A 20,111-nucleotide genomic window follows, 5' to 3' on the forward strand; every position below is an offset into this window, starting at 1 on the left:
TCTCACAAGCTGACCCGATATACCCCGAATTCCTTTAATTAGTAGCTGGGTGAACTCAAATGGAAAAACCATATGCCTATTCCTTCATATTATATCAAAGTAATTCATTAACAACGTAATAATATGTTTCTTAGCTTGTGATGAAGACTAACACTTCTTTTTGTAAACGAAATCACAGGATTTAATCATACACGCCGATCCAATGCATTTCGAACTCAGCCCTTCTTCAGTGATCTGCCTGTGTAACAGTACACCAATCTGCCTGTATTACACCTTTAACATCCATCGCCACAGGGAACAACCTCTTTTGGGGCAGAGACCTCCATTTTGGCTCTCTCCAAAATCAAGGTTAACTGTCCTGGAAAGATACACACTGTATCACTGTATCAGATTTTACTTAAAGTGTTGCAGTCTTTATCACAAGAGAAGAAGCATGTAATGCCGTACTTTGATAGAATATGAAGAAAGGGGCAAATGTTTTCTCCATTTGGAGTTCACCAGGCAGTCAAAGTGCAGTGCATAGGGATATCTGGTGTGTGCATTTGAAAGCACAAAAAAGCGACCACTCCAAAATATAGGCTTTTGAAATACCAGCTGGGTGCACAAAGTACAGGTTTAAATCTAAAAGTTGCTAATTCAAAAGTTCCTGTCTTCACACAGTGACAGCCTGTGGCCCTCGACCTGAAGTTGGGGAATTATAGCTACCTATTACTTTAACATACAAATCTGAAATGCATTAGCTGGACCACGAGTAGGATAGTAAGCGCCTTAGACAAATACAGAAAGGTTTTTGTTTGCTTGTTTTGCAAATATATTGACCTTCCTTTAAATTTTCCGTATAATTTGCCTCCAAACGCCCTCTCCCCCACAGCATTTTCTCTGTAACTCAGGTTGAACATTGCAGCCCGCAAATCATAAATGTATGCCAATTCAACCTTTTTTATTATCTTGTCCAATTACCCAGAAAATGCATTTGAGACTTGTATGACTTTCCAACTGTTAGATAAGATGAAGCCTAAACTACCGGTTTTCTTTTCTCTTATTCCTTTGTATCTCTTTCACCATAAGCAATCCGTAGCAGCCATGGACAAAAACAGGCAGGTAACACTTGTTGGATGGATCTGAGTGAATATGGGCCAACCATGAGAAAAGACTGTATGTCCCTGAGACAAGTCTGGTTCTCTCACACCAAAGCCTGCAGTTAAACTTTAAAAAGGCATGCATAGCTGCGTGCTAGATTATCTACCAATATAATTAATTTCGGGGCCAGTCATCTGAAAAGTACCCCTCTCCCAGCCAGGCATGTTAGATTTGTAATTTGAGTTCCCCCTCCCAATCCCCCACCCCCGAGTCCGAGGACTGCAGTGAACTGCTCTTCCAGTCTTGTGACATGCATCCAGGGTTGCCCACTTCTCACACTCAGGTAACTATTCATCAAGCCAAATATAGTCTTCTGCAGTAAAAACACATTAGCCCCACTCCTTTTCGTATCCGATCTGCCCAGCCACTCATTAAACACAATCCTCTGCCTCTGTTCACTCCCCCGTCAACACCCTGTGGAGGTGTTCACCTTTCTCTTCATTGAGGTTTCATGAATTGGCAAACAAGCCCACTGTAAAAAGGGTGAGAAGTTCTTGTCCAGAGATTTCGTGATTCAGTTGATTTCGGACCAGTCATCGCACCATTCGGCCTTTGGAGTGTTGAACTTTGCGTACACTTGTCAGGATCTGAAAGCATGGCGATTTCATTTGTGAATTTCCTTCCTGATCCATTTTGTGACTGTTTCAGCTGGAATGCTTTTTTATTCCAAAGACTACATTTTCTAGACTGCGCGCACACAGCTGTGCCTACATCCTGGCAACAATGAGGTAGGAGAAGGAAGCGGGCCGCCACTTGTGGCTTACCAGTGTTGGCGCTGGTCACGCCCAAGGGCATGCGATCCTTAGTAAGCTTTAAAAGCTTCAGTTCGCTTCACACCAGCGTCGGTAATGTATGCAATGTTCCTATTGCGACAGAGTTGCTGGTCCTTAGTTCCTGATCATTTGTAACTTCCTGAACTACAAATTTGCTGTGCTAGTCAGCATTTACTGGCTTCCTGAGCGTACACTGTTTAGCACCTCTTTAGCCAGCACTGTGCATGCAGTGCACCCTGGTCTGAGAACAGCGCAGTTTGGTGATGAACCATGGCATGCAGTGATTACGTTTCTTGGGCTTGCTCGACTTTGCATGTATTCCCGGTTTGTTGTCTTGTACTTTTCTTTCACTTCCTTGAATGAGTGAGAGGAGTGGGAGGAAAAGAGGTAGTGGCTTAAGTTTCAGAGCCTGCCATTTTGTGTGCTATAAATAGATTTGATGCTGTCAGTAATAATAATAATTATTATTATTGGGGTTAAGGAGCTACTTGAGGCGAATTATCAGCAGAAGGATCTTCCTTGTTCACCTTTAGATGCCTTTCATTATTTCTGTAGTAACCGTCTTATCTAACACATTAAGGATCTTGGTCTATATGATGCACATATGTATGGGTTCATGTTCTAGATTTCTTGTGTGCTCTTGACCAGATTCCCCTGCCAGTTCTGTGTTCTCTGCTTTGCATCTTCACTTGTCAACTGAAAAGATACACGTTAATGCTTGGCACTGGGTACGTTTGGAGATAACAATAGTGTAGGTTGAGATGTCCTGATGCAATGTATGCAAAATCTCAATCCGTTCCAAGTTATAGCAAACGTGCTCATTAAAAAAATAAATAGTGGGCCAACTAACTTTCCATTGAAATACACCAGGTTGCATAGTTATTGCGGAGAATGAGAAAATTGGCCTTTTTGGACAGAAACTTGTCTTAAGTGTTCATCTGACCTTCCAAATCGGGGTCGATTGTGAGCTATTTGGGTGGGGTTAGGTAGACATTGTTAATGATAATGTTAAAGGATATTTGTAACGCGCACTATCACCACCATAGTGGTCCCCTGGCGCTCTGGCGGCTCTGAAAAGTGAGGGGGTGAGTTAGTGGGTGGGAGTAAGCGGGAAAAAGTGCAAGAGAGGAGTGATGTGCCGTTGCCAGCCTCAGTCTGGTTAACACGGTTTGCTGGGCTTGGGGTATTTTCCGATTGGTAGCCATTGTGGGCTGTTGTGCGAGTCTATGTGTGGTTTGTTTTGTTGGTGCGGTGTAGTGAAGTTTGTGCGGTTTGTTGTGCTATAGGGTTGTGTTTGGTTAGCATTTGAGAGGTTTATGCAGAGGGGTGAAATTGTTAGTGGGTTATTGGATCGCTGTCTAGAAGTGATGTGCTAAATTTCCGCGTTCTTTCTGGGTGTGGCGTGTGAATATCTCTGCATTTCGGCACCAGCCGACATTCAAAATCCCTTCCATATATGACGTCCACCAATATTCACAACTGTGTCCAAATTTGGACCTTGGCCTTCTTTGAGAAACCTGTTTATATGTGAGGCAAGCTAGTGTTCGCGATTCCATCCAAATCTGGCCTCAATAACATTCCCAATGCAGTCCAGACGCGGCATCGGTCAAGAGCCGCTACTCTATCCAAATGTGGCAATAGTCATTGGGTGATACTGCACTCCGATTAAAGGTGCCATGCTCAGAACCTCTCTCCCTCAGCACAGTCTGGACCCAATTCTGATGTTTAAACAGAGTTGTGCATCCTACATCTGCCACCTCTCCCGAACATCACAAATGAGACCATAATGTTTTGTCCAATGGGGCACCTACAGTGAATCCAACCAAGGGTCAGATTTTGAGATTTGTAGTCTCGTCCGGGGGAGAGGGGGTTATAGGCTAGGAGTGTTACAGCTGGCCTTATAGCATTTAGAGGTGGAAGACCTCGATCAAACACAAAGTACTTGACCTCACAGGAGCACCAGCTATTCAAGGAAATTAATGGGTATACACTTGGCATTGACTCCAGCCTTTCCCCTCTCTCACTTTGGCTCTCGGATCCCCAGGTACATGTTATCGGGTAAGGCCTGCCTGCAGACAGAGTGAAAAAAGGGGTCGAGAACTGCATGCTTGAAACTCCTCTATGGAAGCACTCTTCTCCAAGTACTCCATGGCAAAGCTTGACTTCCTTTTCAGATACTGTTTCTTCTCTGCATGAACACCCCTGATTTCCCTTCCAAACCCATCCCACTACTCGTGCCCTTCGCTTACTACCTTTTTTCCGAACGCCACCTCCACTTTCGCAGATTTCCCTATAGTGCTTTGAAGTGGCCGTAAGGCACATTAACCACTATAGAAGAAAAAAACATTCACAGACACAGGACAAGGATTCAGGCAAGGATAACATGGAAATATTGTAGTTTTTCATGAAACGGTTGTGGCATATAAAGAAATGAAGAGAACTGTGTACATGGAAAAGATATGAAGGGGTAGGGAGGCACTGTTATCCACAGCCTTGCTTTACTTTCTATGTTCACTGTTTATACTGTTCAGAGACACTCCTCAGAGGTCTACAGATCCTCAAGGACACAATAGATCACATATTGCTTTGGCAGCAACTAGCCCACATACAAGCACAGCAATTATCCATAAAAGTGATTCAAGTAAGAAACGTCACTTTAAAAGATAAGTCGGATGCTTTAATAGGGCACATGCCGCTGTAAGGCTACTTGAAACATCTTGGGGTATAGAAAAGAGTTAACGGAATAGTGCCATCAAAAGTTTTATTGGCTCAAAAGATGGGCCATCATCAAAATATATATAAATAATATTGATTAAGAAAGTTCCTATGTAAACCTTTGAGCAAATGAGGCTCAACGTTACAGATTTAATGCACTAAGAGGCATCGATTTTGTGAAAAGGATGAGCCTCCTGGGCTGGTGTTAATTTCTGGCCTTGCGGCACTAATGAAGCAAAAGCCAGCCAGCTGTAAAACAAAAGCTACCAGCAGGTGGCTTTTGCTTCATTATTGCCAGAGAGCTGAGATTAACACAAGCTGCTGCTGGTAAGTGCTTTAAATGTCCTTTTTTAAAAAGCACTGCAAAATAAATGCTGCGGTTTTCTTTCTAAAATAGAAAGAAAACCGCAGCATTTATAATGTTGTATTTATGTTTGCTGCGGCTTCAGCTTTGAGTCTGCTGGGCTCCCCCGACCTGGGTCGGTGGAGCTCAGGAGACTCAAAGCTGAAGCCGCAGCAAACATAAAGAACTTTGTCGTATTTAAATATGCTGCGGTTTTCTTTCTACGTTTCCCGGAGCCCGAGAAACGTAGAAAGAAAGCCACCGCTGTCAGAAATACAACAATGTTGTATTTATAATTGGTCCGGTATTCGTAGAAAGAAAGAAAACCACAGCATTTACAAATACAATGTTGTATTTCTGACTGCAGCGACCCGGGCGAGCCCAGGAGACACAAAGCGAATGCCGCCGCAGTCAGAAATACAATGTTGTATCTATAATTGCTGAACATTTGCTTTTTGCCTTTCATGTTACGTTTTCTGTGCTTCCCTGGGCTTGGGGAGTACCGAAAACAAAATGAAAGTGAAGGCAGCCTCCCAAGCTAATGTACAGCTCTGCTCTGGTTGCAGTAAGCAAAAGCTCCCTCTAGGGGGATTTTGCTGCTTGTTTAGTGCCGCCAGGGCAGAGCTTAACATGAGCTGAGGAGGCTGCCTGAAATGGCAAAATGGATGCTCCCATGTAAACACTTTGAGCCTCGTTCGCTCAAAGGCTTACATAGGAACTTTTATTAAAATTATGTTTAATGCATGTTTTTCATTATTGGCCATCTTTTGGGACAATAATATTTTCGAGCACACTATTCCTTTGATAAAGAATGCATATGACAGAGAGCCAAAGGTATTTTGTGGAAGGGCTGCTGGGACCTATGTGGGTGCCACTTGATGGCAGTTTGAGGGTCTATCTGAGGTTTGTAAGGGTGTGTTGTAACTATATCATGGACTATTTGGGCTTTTGTGAGGCCGGATATGCAATGCTATGTAGGTTACTTACAATATACAACAAACCAAGGTATTTGTGCATAGTAGCCCTCATTCAGGAGACTAACTTGGGCTTTCAGTGTGAAGATTTAAGAAAGCTGGGTGACCAAGCAAGGGCAATAACTGGCCTGAAGAACAATTTATCAGAGTTAAATTGAAAAGGGTTGCATGCTCTGGTACGCAGAGTTACTATTCTGATAGATACCCCATCCTTCCAATAATTCCCCCACTTTCAATCCCACCGCCCAATCTTATTTGTGCAGTGTTAGCAGAGTGTTGCAGTACCTGTGGGACCAGTAACTCTACTACCTCTATTGCTGAAGGCGGACCCTATGGTGGACTATGTGCTTAAAACACTAATTCCTGATTCACAGTGTTAGCAGAGTGTTTGCAGAAGGGGAGCCGAGGGCCGGCATGTAACAAATCAGGCCCCCAGGACACAGAGCTGTGTGAAACAACCAGGCTTAAACTGTGAAAACACTGAAATTAGCGCAGTGGGCTGTGACAAACTGCGCTTGTGTGTGCGGCCGCATCTGCCTCCTATACATAGTTTGGAAACTTCGATTTTGAGTGCCAACAAAAGAGTCATTCAAGTTGAAAAGTGCATCACAAGACATGTGCAAAGAGATGGCAAGTTCCAATGATCAAGGTACGTGCCCCCCCTTCCCTCCCTCCCCTCCTGCAACCCCTCTGTCTTTATCAGCGTATCCCCAACATCTTTACCTACTGTGCATGATGAAGGAGGGGACCCTGCGGGCTCTGTGTGATTGCAGCCGGTGGTGGTGGCGGCGCACACGCACAGTGAGCCCTGTGAGGGAGACGCGGACAGAGCCAGTGACTGTGTTCCGCAGCAAGAGGGGAGGGGCGGGAGGGTGAGGTCGAGGGAAAAGACATTGACACAGAACACTGTCTAGGAAACGCAGAGGAGGTATTCTGTGTTCCCTTAAAGGAAGCATTCTTCAAACCAATAAAAAAAGACATACAATTTATTTCCTGCTGCATTAAGATTTAGTGTATGTGCCATGATAGCATTAAATCTTCGCTTGACTCGCCGCATTAGGTTCACACCCTGGATGACCTGATGGAAAATTGTCAGGCAAAAAATATAGTGACAATACCCACTAAACACTCAGCTAATCTAGAATGGAAAATGCCAACGTGTTCAAGCAAAGAATTAGGTGCCAACTGTTTTGAAAAAGCAAAAACCTTGTCAAATCAGATTGTAAAACAAGTGTCAACCAACCCATTGCTTCCAACAAATGGCATTTCATTCCATAAAGTGTGGGAAACACTAAAGAAATTGCAGTGCCAAAAAGAAAAAAAACGTACAAAATCCTTAACAGATGTCAAGTCAATAAGATGGCATTTCAAAACGAAAGAGGCCACATTATGAAGAGAGCGATTTAGAAAACGATTGTCAGACAGGAGTGCTTTCACCAGCTAAAACCTCCACCCCACAAACCAGGAGAGTGAAACGCACCATAACACAAGTAGAAACAAACAAGTCTACAATACAAATGGCACCGAAAAAAAAAAAAGTAAAATCGTCAATAAGTGATGAAAAAGCCAGCCAAATATCACAATTAAATGGGAGCATGACCAAAAGTAAAGACCCTGTAAGAGAATGTCTAAATAAAGAAATATGAAAGCAAGGATTGTAAGGCCTTGATATTGACACTGACTTATCACAAGACACAGATACTGAGAAAGACGATCGGTGTAGGAAGCACCTTCGTAAAGCTCAAAACCGATCAGTTAAAAGAGCGGAGGCCGCAAGGAATACCTTGACATATATGCTGAGTAATGTGCCAACATCCAAGCAGTCGTAGGATCTATGGTAACCATTACGTTGGCCCAGTTTTCTTAAATTATATGAAGCGATCCATGAGAACTATAGAGATCAAACAACCCTATTGGCACTTATGCAATCAAAGTTGATTTATGTTGAATCATACATAAAAGAGACAAAGGAAAGAAGGGCAAGAGAGAAAGACTCTGATACATCACCTTCAAAACTTTAATTGATTTAATGGAGGACACTCGTGAAGATAAAAGAGCTTTCCTAAGTTGTCTCAGTGACACAGTTAATCTGCTAAAGATGAAACCAAATAAAAAAGCTCCTATAACAAAAGAGAAAAGTACTGCTACTGTAAATATGGTACAATTACAGAAACGACTTGAAACAAATGACTTTGCCAAAGAAGTCCCAAAGTTGCCAAAAAGGAAAAAATATAATAAAATTACTCACCTTAATGACTACCTTACTCCTAGTCCATAGTCTCCTTTCCTCCCTACTTATGGGACATTCCTCCGTCCTGTGGGACGGGACCGGAGCACTTTGTAAAAAAGCATCACATTTTTCAAAAATGTGTCCATCTCTTTTTACACGCTGTACTACACGCGGCCGTAACCCCGCCCTTCTTAGAAAAGGACTGATGGGCGATGGGCAGAGCTATCGCCAGGTTTGTGACCTTTAAGTAATAACAGAGGAAACATTTTAGAGGGGACGGCAGGCAGGCGCATGGAGGAATGGGGACTATGGACTAGGAGTAAGGTAGTCACTACAGTGAGTAAATTTATTATACTCCTAAGTCCCGTCCCCTTCCCTCCATACTTATGGGAGATTCCCAAGCACTCCTCACAGGAATTATGGGTGGATGGAAATTCCTTACTGAAACGGGTTCCTAAGCACAGCTTGACCGAACTGAGCGTCAGCCCTGGAGCTCAGGTCCAGACAGTAATGCTTACTAGGCCCACGTAGCGCTTTCACAATGGTCTCCCAGGGAACATATTTCTGGAAGGCAACGGCAGCCGCCTTGCCTTCACAAGATGAGCATGAATTCCCTTTGGGGCCCGAAGACCCTGAATGGTATACACCTCAGAAATACAGGCCGCGATCCACCGGGAGATGGTCGCTTTCGAGGCCGGCTTTCCTTGCAGATTTCCGAAGGTCACAAAAAGCTGCGAAAAGTTCCTAAGCTCAGATGTTCTGTCCAGATAGAACTTAAGGGATCTTCTAACGTCCAGGCAGTGCAGAACCCTTTCGCCCTTGGAGGCCGGGTCTGGGAATAATACAGGCAATGAGATTGACAGATTCAAATGAAAATCAGAGACCACCTTCGGAAGAAAGGCGAGATTTGTTCGCAGGACAACCTTATCCTTATGAAAAGTAAGGAATGGATGTTCCACCGACAAGGCCTGAAGCTCACTTACACGCCTTGCTGAAGTCACAGCAATCAAAAAGGGCACTTTCCACGAAAGGTACTTAAAATCGACAGTAGCCATGGGCTCAAAAGGCTTATGACACAAGGCTGTAAGGACCACATTCAAATCCCACCTTAGATGCAGGTTGCGAACAGGAGGATAAAGATGCATCAGGCCCATAAAGTGTCTTTTAATGACTGGATTAGATAGTGAAAAGGAGCACTGGGTGTGGACAAATAAGCGGTAACAGTCGATAAATATTTCCTGCAGGACAAGACATGGATGCCAGACTCTGCCAGATGTGAAACAAAAGACAGAACCATGTCGATAGTAGCCTCCCTGGGGTCCAGCTGCCTAGCCAACCACCAGTGACAGAACCGTAGCCAATTGCTTCTATACAGAGATCTTGTTGAGGGCTTCCTGGCTGCTTGAATAATGCGCATGTTATCCACAGACAAATTGAAGCACTCTAAAGATCTGAACTCAGGCACCAAGCCGCCAAGCTGAACGATTGTGGGGAGGGGTGCCACAGCTGTTGATAGCTCTGGTGAAGCAGGTCAGGGACCAACGTAAGCTTGCGTGGTGGGCACACTGATAGATGCTGAAGCTCCAAAAACCAAAACCTGGCCGGCCACCAAGGGCCTATGAACAGCAGAAAGCAATTCACTGTGTTCCTTAGCTTGTAAAGCGCCTGATGGAACAGAGGAAGAGGCGGAAAAGCGTGGGCCTTCAAGTTGTGCCATGGAATTTCGAGAGCATCCCCCAGTGAGGAGGCTCCGAGCCCGTTCCTGGAGGCCTACAGGGGAAGCTTCCGGTTTGTAGATATCGCAAAGGACCACCACAAGAGGTCGTCCTCATGAAAGGTGGAAACAGTATCATTTTAGAATCTGGATCCACTGCTTTGAAGCCATGAGCTCCGAAGAGCCATCTGTGCCTCCCTCATCTTGAGACGAGCAAGAGGAAGAGCCAGCACGCACGAAGCCATGAGGCCCAAAAGCCTCTGGAACCACCAAGCCGACATGCTCTCCGAATGCATAAACACCTGACACATGGCGAACAGATCTGCCATTCTGTCCCCAGTCAGGTACACTCTGCAATCGATCGTGTTCCAACGAAAACCTAGAAAACACAGGAAAATCAAGTCCTGAGAGATCGTCATGGAGGATTTCCGCCAGTTCACCGATAGCCCAAGGTGGAACTGGAGCTGGAGGAGAGACTGAAGGTTGCTCAAAGCTTTCAGTGGACAGGGACTGCGCAGCAGCCAATCGTCCAAATACGGATAAACATTGATACCCTGTAGCCGAAGATGAGCTGCGATGACCGACATTATCTTCATAAAGACAAGCAGTGCCGAGCTGAGACCAAACGGAAGCACACGAAACTGGAAATGCTCCTCCCCCATGGAAAACCAAAGGTATTTCCGATACAGGCTCCAAATGAGGATATGCATATAAGCATCCTGAAGGTCCACCACGCTGAGCCAGTCGCCCTTCCGTAGAGAGGACTATGTGACCGGGGGTGATCATCTTGAATTTCTCTTGGGGAAGAGAAAGGTTGAACTGGGAAAGGTCTAGGATGGTGAGCAGGCCAGCCTGGTTGGGTTTGGGCACTGAACAGATGGGAGTCGAAGGCCTCCCCTCGCTCCCCTAGGGAAACGGGTTCCACCGCCTTGAGATCCAGAAGCTTCTGGATTGCGGCTCTGAGGCAGGGCATCTCTGACTGCTGGAAGGGAGGATTGATGGGTGGGGTAGCGGGAAGGGGCAAGCAGAAGCCTGCCCGAGCTACTGACACGAACCACCGGTCCTCGGTGATGGTCTGCCACGCCTCCCAGTAAGACGCAATGCGCCCTCCCACCGGGGTCTTGTGCGAGTGCCAAAAACCCTGAGTTAGTGCGCTTCTCAGAGGCGAGACCCCCCCAGATCCTGAGGAGGAGGCTGAGGACCGAGAGAAAAACCAGTCTCGCTGTTGACTCCGATGGGAGTTTCCAGCTGGAGGATCGACTCTCTGTCATTCGATCTAGAAACCCCTAAAATCCAGAGGAAGACCGAGGTTGCAAAGGCGTTCTTTGAGCCCTAAAAGGTTGTTTTAACAGAATTGAAGAGTGCGGTCCTTAGTTTTAGTCAGCTCTACGTCCATTGATGAATGGAACAGTTGTTTGCCGTCAAAAGGCAGGTCCAGAACGTTATCCTGAACCTCCTAGGAAAACTTTGTGGCATGTAGCCAAGCCTGATGAGGTGTCCACGCCAAGCATGAAGCCCCGAGCCGAGGTGCCGACATGATGCGCCGCAGCCTCAAGCATATCCTGCGCCAGGACTCAGGCATCTGACAAGCCAGCCTTAAAATCGTCCAGCTTGACCGCAGGAATGAACTCCTCAAATTCCACATTTTCATATTTGCCTCCGCTAAAACGAGCTCTGCGTTCGCCTGGCGTAACTGCAGGGCCGAATTAGCAAAGATCTTCCTCCCCGAAGAGTCAAGCAGCTTGTACTCTTTGGCCAGAACCCGAGCCGCCGCTGTAGATGATGCTGAAGCGGGTCTGGATTGAAGCGTGGCGGCCGCCACCACTGTGGAGGAAGGAGGCTGGAAAGACGCTAAGGCTACCTCCTCCGAAGTATGAAGCCTATAACGAGCGTCAATATTTTTGTTAACGTGAAGTCCAGAGTGTGGCTTATCCCAGACTTTGCGGACCTCGGCCAAAACGCACTTCTGGAAGAACAAGCCGTTGCGCTCCTGAGGAGATGCGGTGAACGCCCCCAAAAGCACCCCTTCTTGCAGAGGGGGTGCCTCAGGTACTGGAACATTCAGAAGAGTCATGTACAGTACCCGGTCATGGAACGCCCTAACAGAGCGGGGCTGGTCATCGCCATCCTGATCCCCTTGCGTGTCATCCAACGCGTCCGGATCGACCTGCGTCACATCTGGCTCTGCCGAAGACTTGTCTATTGGAGAAAAGGGTGGCAGTGGCGGAAGGGCTGGAGGTGGGCCCACTGGTAGAGGTGGGACAGATGCCGGAACAACCGGTGCTGCGACAGGAACCGTCGGTACAGAATTCGGGCCAGGAGGGCAGATTTCCTTAAAAATACTTCTGAAATATTCCTTCATAGGGTCGGAGTGCATTAGCTTCTGAAAGAAGACATCCTCCGCTGAAGGCTTAGACACTGTGGCAGGCGGAAGCCTCTCATGAGAGGAATAGCTCCAGGGTCGCAAGGGAGAGGGCTGCCAAGAGGGGCCTTCACCAGCCGGGTTGGCATAGATCAATGGTGCAGGCGCCGCAGGGAGCGAGACCGAGTGCTGTAATGGTATCCGAGCGTTCCAGTCATAAACTGGACGAAACGGTCCACAAGGAAAACGCTGTTCACCCAAAAAAATGCTCCCAGCACCTCACCCAACACCGATGGCATAGATGTAAGGGAAGAGTCAAAAATGGCCATTGCAGTTCGCGCGGGTACGGGCGCCATTTTGTCAACGCCTGAGGAGAACTGCGTCTCATGTGCGAGTGAGGCGGGGTCTCCACAGACAGGGCAGGGCAGGGGTCTTGACTTTAGCCTTGACACAAGGAACCTCAGCAGAGCGTTACTGTGTGGCCTAGGATGTTTCTGAGGCATACTAATAGCCAAATTAGCCTCTGAAAGAGGAATCGCGGACATGCCGGTAACAGAGGAATTACGGTCAGCAACCTCACTCTGTGCCCCCTCAACAGAACCGGTATCCCCACTAGAGTGGGACCGATGAGGAACCCACCTCACCGACAAGACCTTAACAGGCCTCTCAGTTCTGTCGGTCACCTTAGCCTCTCATAGAGGGACCTCGGACCCGAGTCCGGTAACAGCTCCCTCACGAGTGGTCTTGAACCTGGGTTTGGTACAGAAAACCTCAATAGAGGCCTCGGGGCACGCCCCGGTGTCTGTATGGGAAGCTCCAGACAAGGAGACCTCGAAGCAAGCTCCAGTACCCACCCCTCAGTAGAACTGGGCCGTTGACTAGCCCACACAGGAGGGGCTTCGGATTGCAATCCGGTGTGAGCAGGCCCTCGGAGAAAACTCCAGTACTTTTCTTAGGCATAAAAAGGCACCTCAGGGGAAACTCCAGTAACAGAGCTTTTAAAGCGAGTCCCCCAGTCAGGGTGCCCTAAAAACTAAAGAACTTACTAGGCGTCTCTTCTTCTCGTCGATGAAACTCTGAAACAGAATCGCAGTAGAAGCACGAGTCCCACCGGTGGTCCGGACGCAAACACTCTAAACAAAGAGGATGGGTATCTGCCCTAGCGTAGCGTTGTTCACAGGAAGAACAATTAGGAAAATCTAACCGAAACGGCATAGACGGACTACCAGGCGACCGCTAAGCCGGAGCAGGAGAGAAGGACACTGGAAGGAAAAATCTTCCAAAGATGCAAGTGCGTCCAGTCCCGAACGTGCAGAGAAAAGGACTGATGGGCGATGCGCTTGACAGAGCTAAGGAGGGCGGCGTTACAGCCGCGTGCGGTACCTCGCGTAAAAACAGAGGAAGGACGCATTTTTGAAAAATGTTATGCTTTTTACAAGTGCTCCGGTCCCATCCCGCAGGACGGAGGAATGTCCCGTAAGTATGGAGGAAAGGGGAAGGGACGTAGGAGTATAATTAATACGGAACTTTTCCTCATGAAGGCTCATGACCAGCAGATCACGGCTCCAAATCAAGCTCAGAGACTAGAGTAGCACAAACCGAGCTTAAATAAGAACATCAACCCGTTGACAGGGCACATGAAAGGTATACTAGCGCCAATCCAAAACAAATAATTGTTTCCAATATTTGAGAGAGAGGTTGAAATGGAAACAAATGGGAAGGGAGTGGAGACAAGAAAGAAAATCCCTGAGCCCCAAAATAAAAAGACAAAAAAATCAGCCTAAACCAAAGTCATCATCAAGTGGGGGAACGCGCAACTTTACGTGCAACCTTAAACCATATGAAGAGCACATAGGAAAGTGACAAATGGTGAGGAGTGATAAAAATCTGCCAAATAAGTCCACGCAAAAGCGCCATGAAGGGGAAAGGCAGTTCATAAATACAACTATCATAACTGAGGATGACCTGAGAGACCCGACAGAAACAGACGAAGAAGCGCTATTGTTACTGTCAGTCTATGAAAATGACAGCTATATAGAACCAGAAAATTACAAATCGAAAGAAGAGAGCGAATTACAACAAGAATCCCTGGCAGATCAAGACGCCCCAGTCTTGAAAGGCCGCTCATTTTATAACTCTAGAAGAAAAACGGGAATTCATAGGGACAAAAAACTAACAAGGAATTATGAAATCCCTTTTATTCAAGACAATGATCAACCAATTCAAACAAGAAAGCTCTAAATATGAGAAGAGTAAAGAACAACATCAGAGATCTAAGAGAGCCCCAACTTATGTAGAGCAAAAATCAACTCACTCACAAGGGGCAACTAGCGAAGCCCCACAACCCTCATACAAACTGTTTCTGGAAAGAGTCTTTAAAGTCAAAGATGGATTGATCATGAACTGAGGCAATTTAATGAGATTACTACATAATGTTCCACAGCTTCGAGTGGTGCAACCAAAGGACATTAAGCTTGTTGCGTTTCCAAAAGAGACAGAAACCGACTACATCTGCATACATCTAGCGACCAAGGCAACTATACTTTTATTACAGTCAGCGACAGATGAATTGGGAATCCAGTGAGCCATCAGAACTGGACAAAAGCCCGAACGTAGGAAAACAATCCAATTCGAACATAAGATCACCTCCTGAGGAGCAAGCGCTTGATGACCCAAATTCCAAACCAACCAGATTTTCCTCTACCATCCTAAGAGGCCCCAAGGCTCTTCGGATGATGATAAAAAAGGTAAAACTGATGCGTGTGCAAGAACAAAAACAGCGAACGTAGCGCCAGTGGTGACAAGAATAGATAAAGAAAAATCATGGGATTGGTTGGCAGAGACATTGTCGTTAGCTGAAAAAAACTAGACCGAATGCTTGAACTCGACACACAGCTTTCAGATTTCCTCATGGAAGACCCGAGGATTTAAACAATTATTTGAAAACATCAACCAAGCACTGATGTCATCTTATATCATATGCCTACACGAATGCTGGCTACAAGTGAGCCCGAATCTAGGTGATTTTACGTACTTCTTGAATAAAGCTTACAAACGTCAAAAGGGGAGACCATCGGCGGGCCTATTGACTATCAAAAAAACAGTCTGTGTGGAAAAATTGTCCGAGTTCTGTTTTCTTCTCCCGCTTATACAAATAACAACAATACAAGAAGACCATCATGGGGACCAGGCAAATGCAACTCGAATAATATTCAAACTTTATTGGAAAGTGAAAGCTAAAGATGGAGAGGCGTTTGCGGGACAAGTCATGAAGTACATTGATGAATTGAGAGCCAAATTCAAAAACCCCATCTTATTTGTATGCAGAGATTTGAATATAGAATGTTGCAAGAATTAAAAAACTAATGAGCAACTGTCCTACACGAAACAAAAAGGAATGTGAGCAAAGAAATGGTTGAAAGAGATGCATTTAAGGGACCTCCATATGGTAAACGGATCTGTGAAGGGTGATCTCAAAGGAGCCACAACCTGGTCTTTGTATAATTCAAGTGCAAACCTGGATTATTTATTTGTCGATTCAATAACGCACAAAACAATTCTCTCATTAAGGAAAGTCGAAAAGACAAAAAAAAAAAAACTGGCCTCATAAAATCACAGTAAAGAATGGATTAAATAGACTATCCTCATCTTTGACATGTAATGTCCAGCTTCAGCTGCTTTGGAAAATCTTTGGCAAAGGGCGCCCTGTGTGGATGGCGTCAAGTCGATGTCCCTCGAAGGCCTCCGTCGAGGGGGACGTCATTGGAGGGTATACGTAGCACGCACGCCGCCCGTTGGCCTCAGTTCTGTGCTTCCCCTCCTCGTGTAGCCAAGATGCCCATAAATAAAGGCAGGACGGTACTCCGTCTTGGTGAAACAGAAGCTGCAATAGCATGGGAAATTCTGCAGAGGGGTAGGTTGGGAGGGCGATGAGGAATACGCTGGAGGAACACCCAGTCGAAAGAACATTAACAGGGGTAGGTAACTTGTTCTTCGAATGGACTGTGTCCTTCAAAGTATTCCACATCTTTGACAGACTTCCAAAGCAGTATTATGATTGGAGGAGGGTGTAGAATTTATAAATTAAGCATTTAATGGCAGAACAAAGTACTGCCTTCCTTGCCAAAAGCAACCTCTTGAGAATGGGAAGCGTCCAGAGTATAAAGCTTGGTAAATGTGTGTATTGATGACCATGTTGCAGCATCACAAATATTATTAATAGGAACCCTCCCACCCCCTTTGAAGGGCCATAGATTTAGTCGTGTCCCTGGTGGAATGAGCTCACAATCTTCAGGAGGGTCTTTCCCTGCCAGACTGTAGATGGCAGAAATTGCCAAAGTTATCCACCTAGATAAGGACTGTTTGGTAACAGCCTGACCTAGTTTGAGTCCTGTATACCCTATGACTAGTTGATCATCAAACTGTATTTTGGATGTTCTCAAAATGTAAAAGCTTAGTGCCCTTCTAGGATATAACCTATGAAGTCTTTCTTCCTCCTTACCAGGGCGAGGTGGAGTGTAAAAGGAAGGCAGAACAATTTTCTGATTCAAATGAAAATCCGAATGATTTTTGGCAAAAACGAAGGTTTGACCTTCAAGACAACTGTTGTGTGTCTTTCGCTCCTGTTCTTTTACTTCTTTGCTCCTTCAGTTATTTCTACAAGTGTCCTTTGAGATCTCTCTCACTTGCTCTTTCACTCTTTCCTGCACCTTTGCTCTCTCGCTCCTTTTCTTCCTTCGTTTCTTCTTTGCATGTCCCTTTGTATTCTTTCACGCTTCTTAAATCGACTTGCATGCTATTTCCCTTTGTCTTTGCTGGTTGGACCGGTGTCGGAGAAGCCCAGAAGACTTGCGGTTCGACTCAGAGATGCGAGGAATGAAGTCGATGAAGAGAGCAGGCGAGTTCAAATGCGCGATGCGTTAGCGCTAGTTTGTGGGTTTCTCTAACCCGTTTTGTGTTGCAGGATACGGCTCAACTATGGATGATCAAGGAATCCAGGCGATATTCTGGACTTCACAGGATTCTAAGGTAAGCCGAGGAATAATGTTGTCTTGCTTTCTCTCCTTGCAGGTTGGCGCCCGGATCAGGATCCGGACTTGAAGTTCATGGAGCGCCGGGAGCTAGACACAGTGAGTGTTACGCTGCTGGCATGCAGAATAACGCAAAGCATGGATCCAGGTTTGGGCTTATATAGCCAGCCACGCCCATGTCCTCAACCACACCCAATAAACTAGACTGCATGGTCCAAAGGAATAATAGGCCTCCGACTTCCTGTCCTCCATGTTTGATACCTTCCTGTCCTCCATGCTTGATGCCTTCCTGTCCTCCATGCTTGATGCATGGTTCCACAATCACCATGATGAACCTGGTGCCACTGAGACCAAGTGGTCCTCTTCAGCGGTGTTGGACCTCTTTTGGTTGTTTGTTGGTAAAATGTTCCCACAGTAGGTCGGGGTGGTGGTGTAAATGGGTTCCGAGAGTACTGACCGTGACACTCCTACAGCTCCTCTTCGGGGAAATTGTCAGATCGTAGGTCTGAGCTCCCCACCCTGTGAGTAAGGCGTCCGTCACTACGGTTATCTCCGGCAATGGTTGCCAAAAAGATTCTCCCTTGAGAATATTGTCCTTGCAAGCCCACCATAGAAGATCTTGAGCCACCATGGCCCGGAACTTGCTAAAGAGCGGACATATTCCCCGAAAATTGGGAACATTGAGTCCTGAGGGCCCATTCAAGGGATCTCATTCTCAATCTGGCAGCAGAAAAATGTAGGATGCCATGAGGCCGAGCAACCTCAGAAAATCGAAGGCCAGTAGATGCTGGGCATTCTGGAACTTGTTACCATCTGCAGATTGTGGTTAGCTCTCACCTCGGGAGGCGACGCTTTCCCAGAGGAAGTATCCAGGACTGCTCCGATGAATTGGAGTCTTTGGAATGGTCTCTTCTTGTAATTGAGGGAGAAGCCCAGTTTGTGTAAGAAGTGGCAGGTCATGCTCAGATGTTCCTGGGGCTGCTCGGGTGAACGTGCCCTGATTAACCAATCGTCCAGGTAAGGGTAGACATGAATCCCCCCTCTCCTGAGACTTGCTGCCACTACCGCCATCAGCTTGGTGAAAACCATCAGGCGGAGGTCAACCCGAATGACAATACTCGAAACTAATAGTGAGAACTGCCAATCGCAAACTTCAGGTACTTCCTGTGCTTGAGATGGATTGGCACATGAAAGTAAGCATCCCGAAGGTCCAATGATACCAACCAGTCTTGCAGTTGGAGAGCCCGAAGGATCTGACAAAGGGTTGCAATCTTGAACTTGTCCTTCCTGAGGAACTTGTTCAAGTTTCTTAAGTCCAAGATGGGTCTCAATCATCTGTCCTTTTTGGGATGAGAACTTATGGGGGAATACCAACCCTTGTTCTTCTCCGCTACAGGTACATGTTCTATTGCACCTTTCTCTAGTAGGGTTAAAATGTACTGCAACAGGAGCAGATCTGGAATTTTGACAGAGTTGTATCCCGGTGGATGGTCCTGAGGCCTAGGCAGTACCCTTGAGCCACTGTTTCCAGTGCCCAAGCATCTGAAGTAATGCCCCGTCATTCGTTCAGATGCTGAGAGATCCTACCTCCCAACGGGGTCTTGTGGGTCAAGGCCTCAGAGTGGCTTTGTAGCGGCTGCAGCAACGGGTGAGGGGACAGATGCCGCTGCTGGGGCTGATCTAGCACCTTTTCCTCGTCTACCCCGAGGACATTTTCTTTGTCCTCTTTCAATAGCCTGTCCTCTTCCTCTTCCTCTTCCAAATAAGGAATAAAAATGAAAATGACGACCCCGCCAGGAAGATGAGTCTGAGTAGGAGTGTTGCTGAGGTTGACGTATGGAGGCTCTAAGTGACTTAGCCACCGCCGTAGAGGTCTGCAGCTTCTCCAAATTTTCATCCACCTTTTGCTGAACAACCTCAAGCAGTCAAATGGCCTATTGAGAAGTCTGGCCTGCACAACCGGTGCAAAGCCAGACTTTCTCAGCCACAAAAACCTGCGTAGCACTGTGCTAGACGCCATGGACCTGCTTATGCTGTCAGCAGTGTCCAGTCCTGACTGGAGGCATTCCCCCATAGCCTCCTTTCCATCTTTTACAATCGCAAGGAAGCCATCTCGTTCCTCTGCCTCAGGAATGTGTTCAGCCGCCGCACTAATACAATCCCACAGGGTGTATGTGAATCTTGCAAGGGTGCAAGTCACATTTGTTGTCTTTAAAGCCATGCTGCTCAAAGAAATCTTGCGAGAGCAGGCATCAATTCTCTTATCGTTCCTATCTGGGGTTATAGAGGGGTGTGCACATTGTCTAGTGGATGTAGCGGCCTGGACTACTACGCTTTCAGGTGTAGGATGCTTAGTTAAATAGTCAGGGTCAGAGGAAGGTGGTCTATATTTCCCAGCAACATTTTTGTTTACCGCTGGTCCAGATTCTGGGGTTTCCCATGCTGCTATAACTTTCCTCTGAAGTGCTGTGTGAAAAGGAAGAACAGGATCCTTTTGCGGACCTTGACTGAGAATGTCCATCATGTCATCATGTTCGTAGGTAGGTGAATTCCTGTTCCACCCCATGAAATCCACCACCCTATTCATAATCAGCTGGGTCAGGTTTATCGAATTCCAATTCAGGTGACGTGTCTATACAACTAGCTGTTTGGAGACAGTCATAGAGGTCAGACATTTTGGACTGAGGATCAATTAGTTCCTCAGGAACATTCTTTGTACCATGTCTTACCTCAAAAGGGGATATTTCCTCCTCTGAGGATAGTTCCTCCTCATAAATAGAGGCCATGGACTTGAAAGTCTTTTTCTTGGCACAGGGTGAAAAAGGTTACC

The 20,111-nt window shown here is 46.3% G+C and overlaps 1 protein-coding gene across 1 annotated transcript in view; it reads right to left on the minus strand.

Annotated features, from left to right (window-relative positions):
- RAB5B (RAB5B, member RAS oncogene family) overlaps positions 1–20,111 on the minus strand; it is a 416,704-nt gene that overhangs the window by 266,553 nt on the left and 130,040 nt on the right. The window lies entirely within an intron of this gene.

This window comes from Ambystoma mexicanum, chromosome 3q (assembly GCF_040938575.1).
Source record: "Ambystoma mexicanum isolate Mex_15411 chromosome 3q, UKY_AmexF1_1, whole genome shotgun sequence".
Classification (NCBI taxonomy): domain Eukaryota; kingdom Metazoa; phylum Chordata; class Amphibia; order Caudata; family Ambystomatidae; genus Ambystoma; species Ambystoma mexicanum.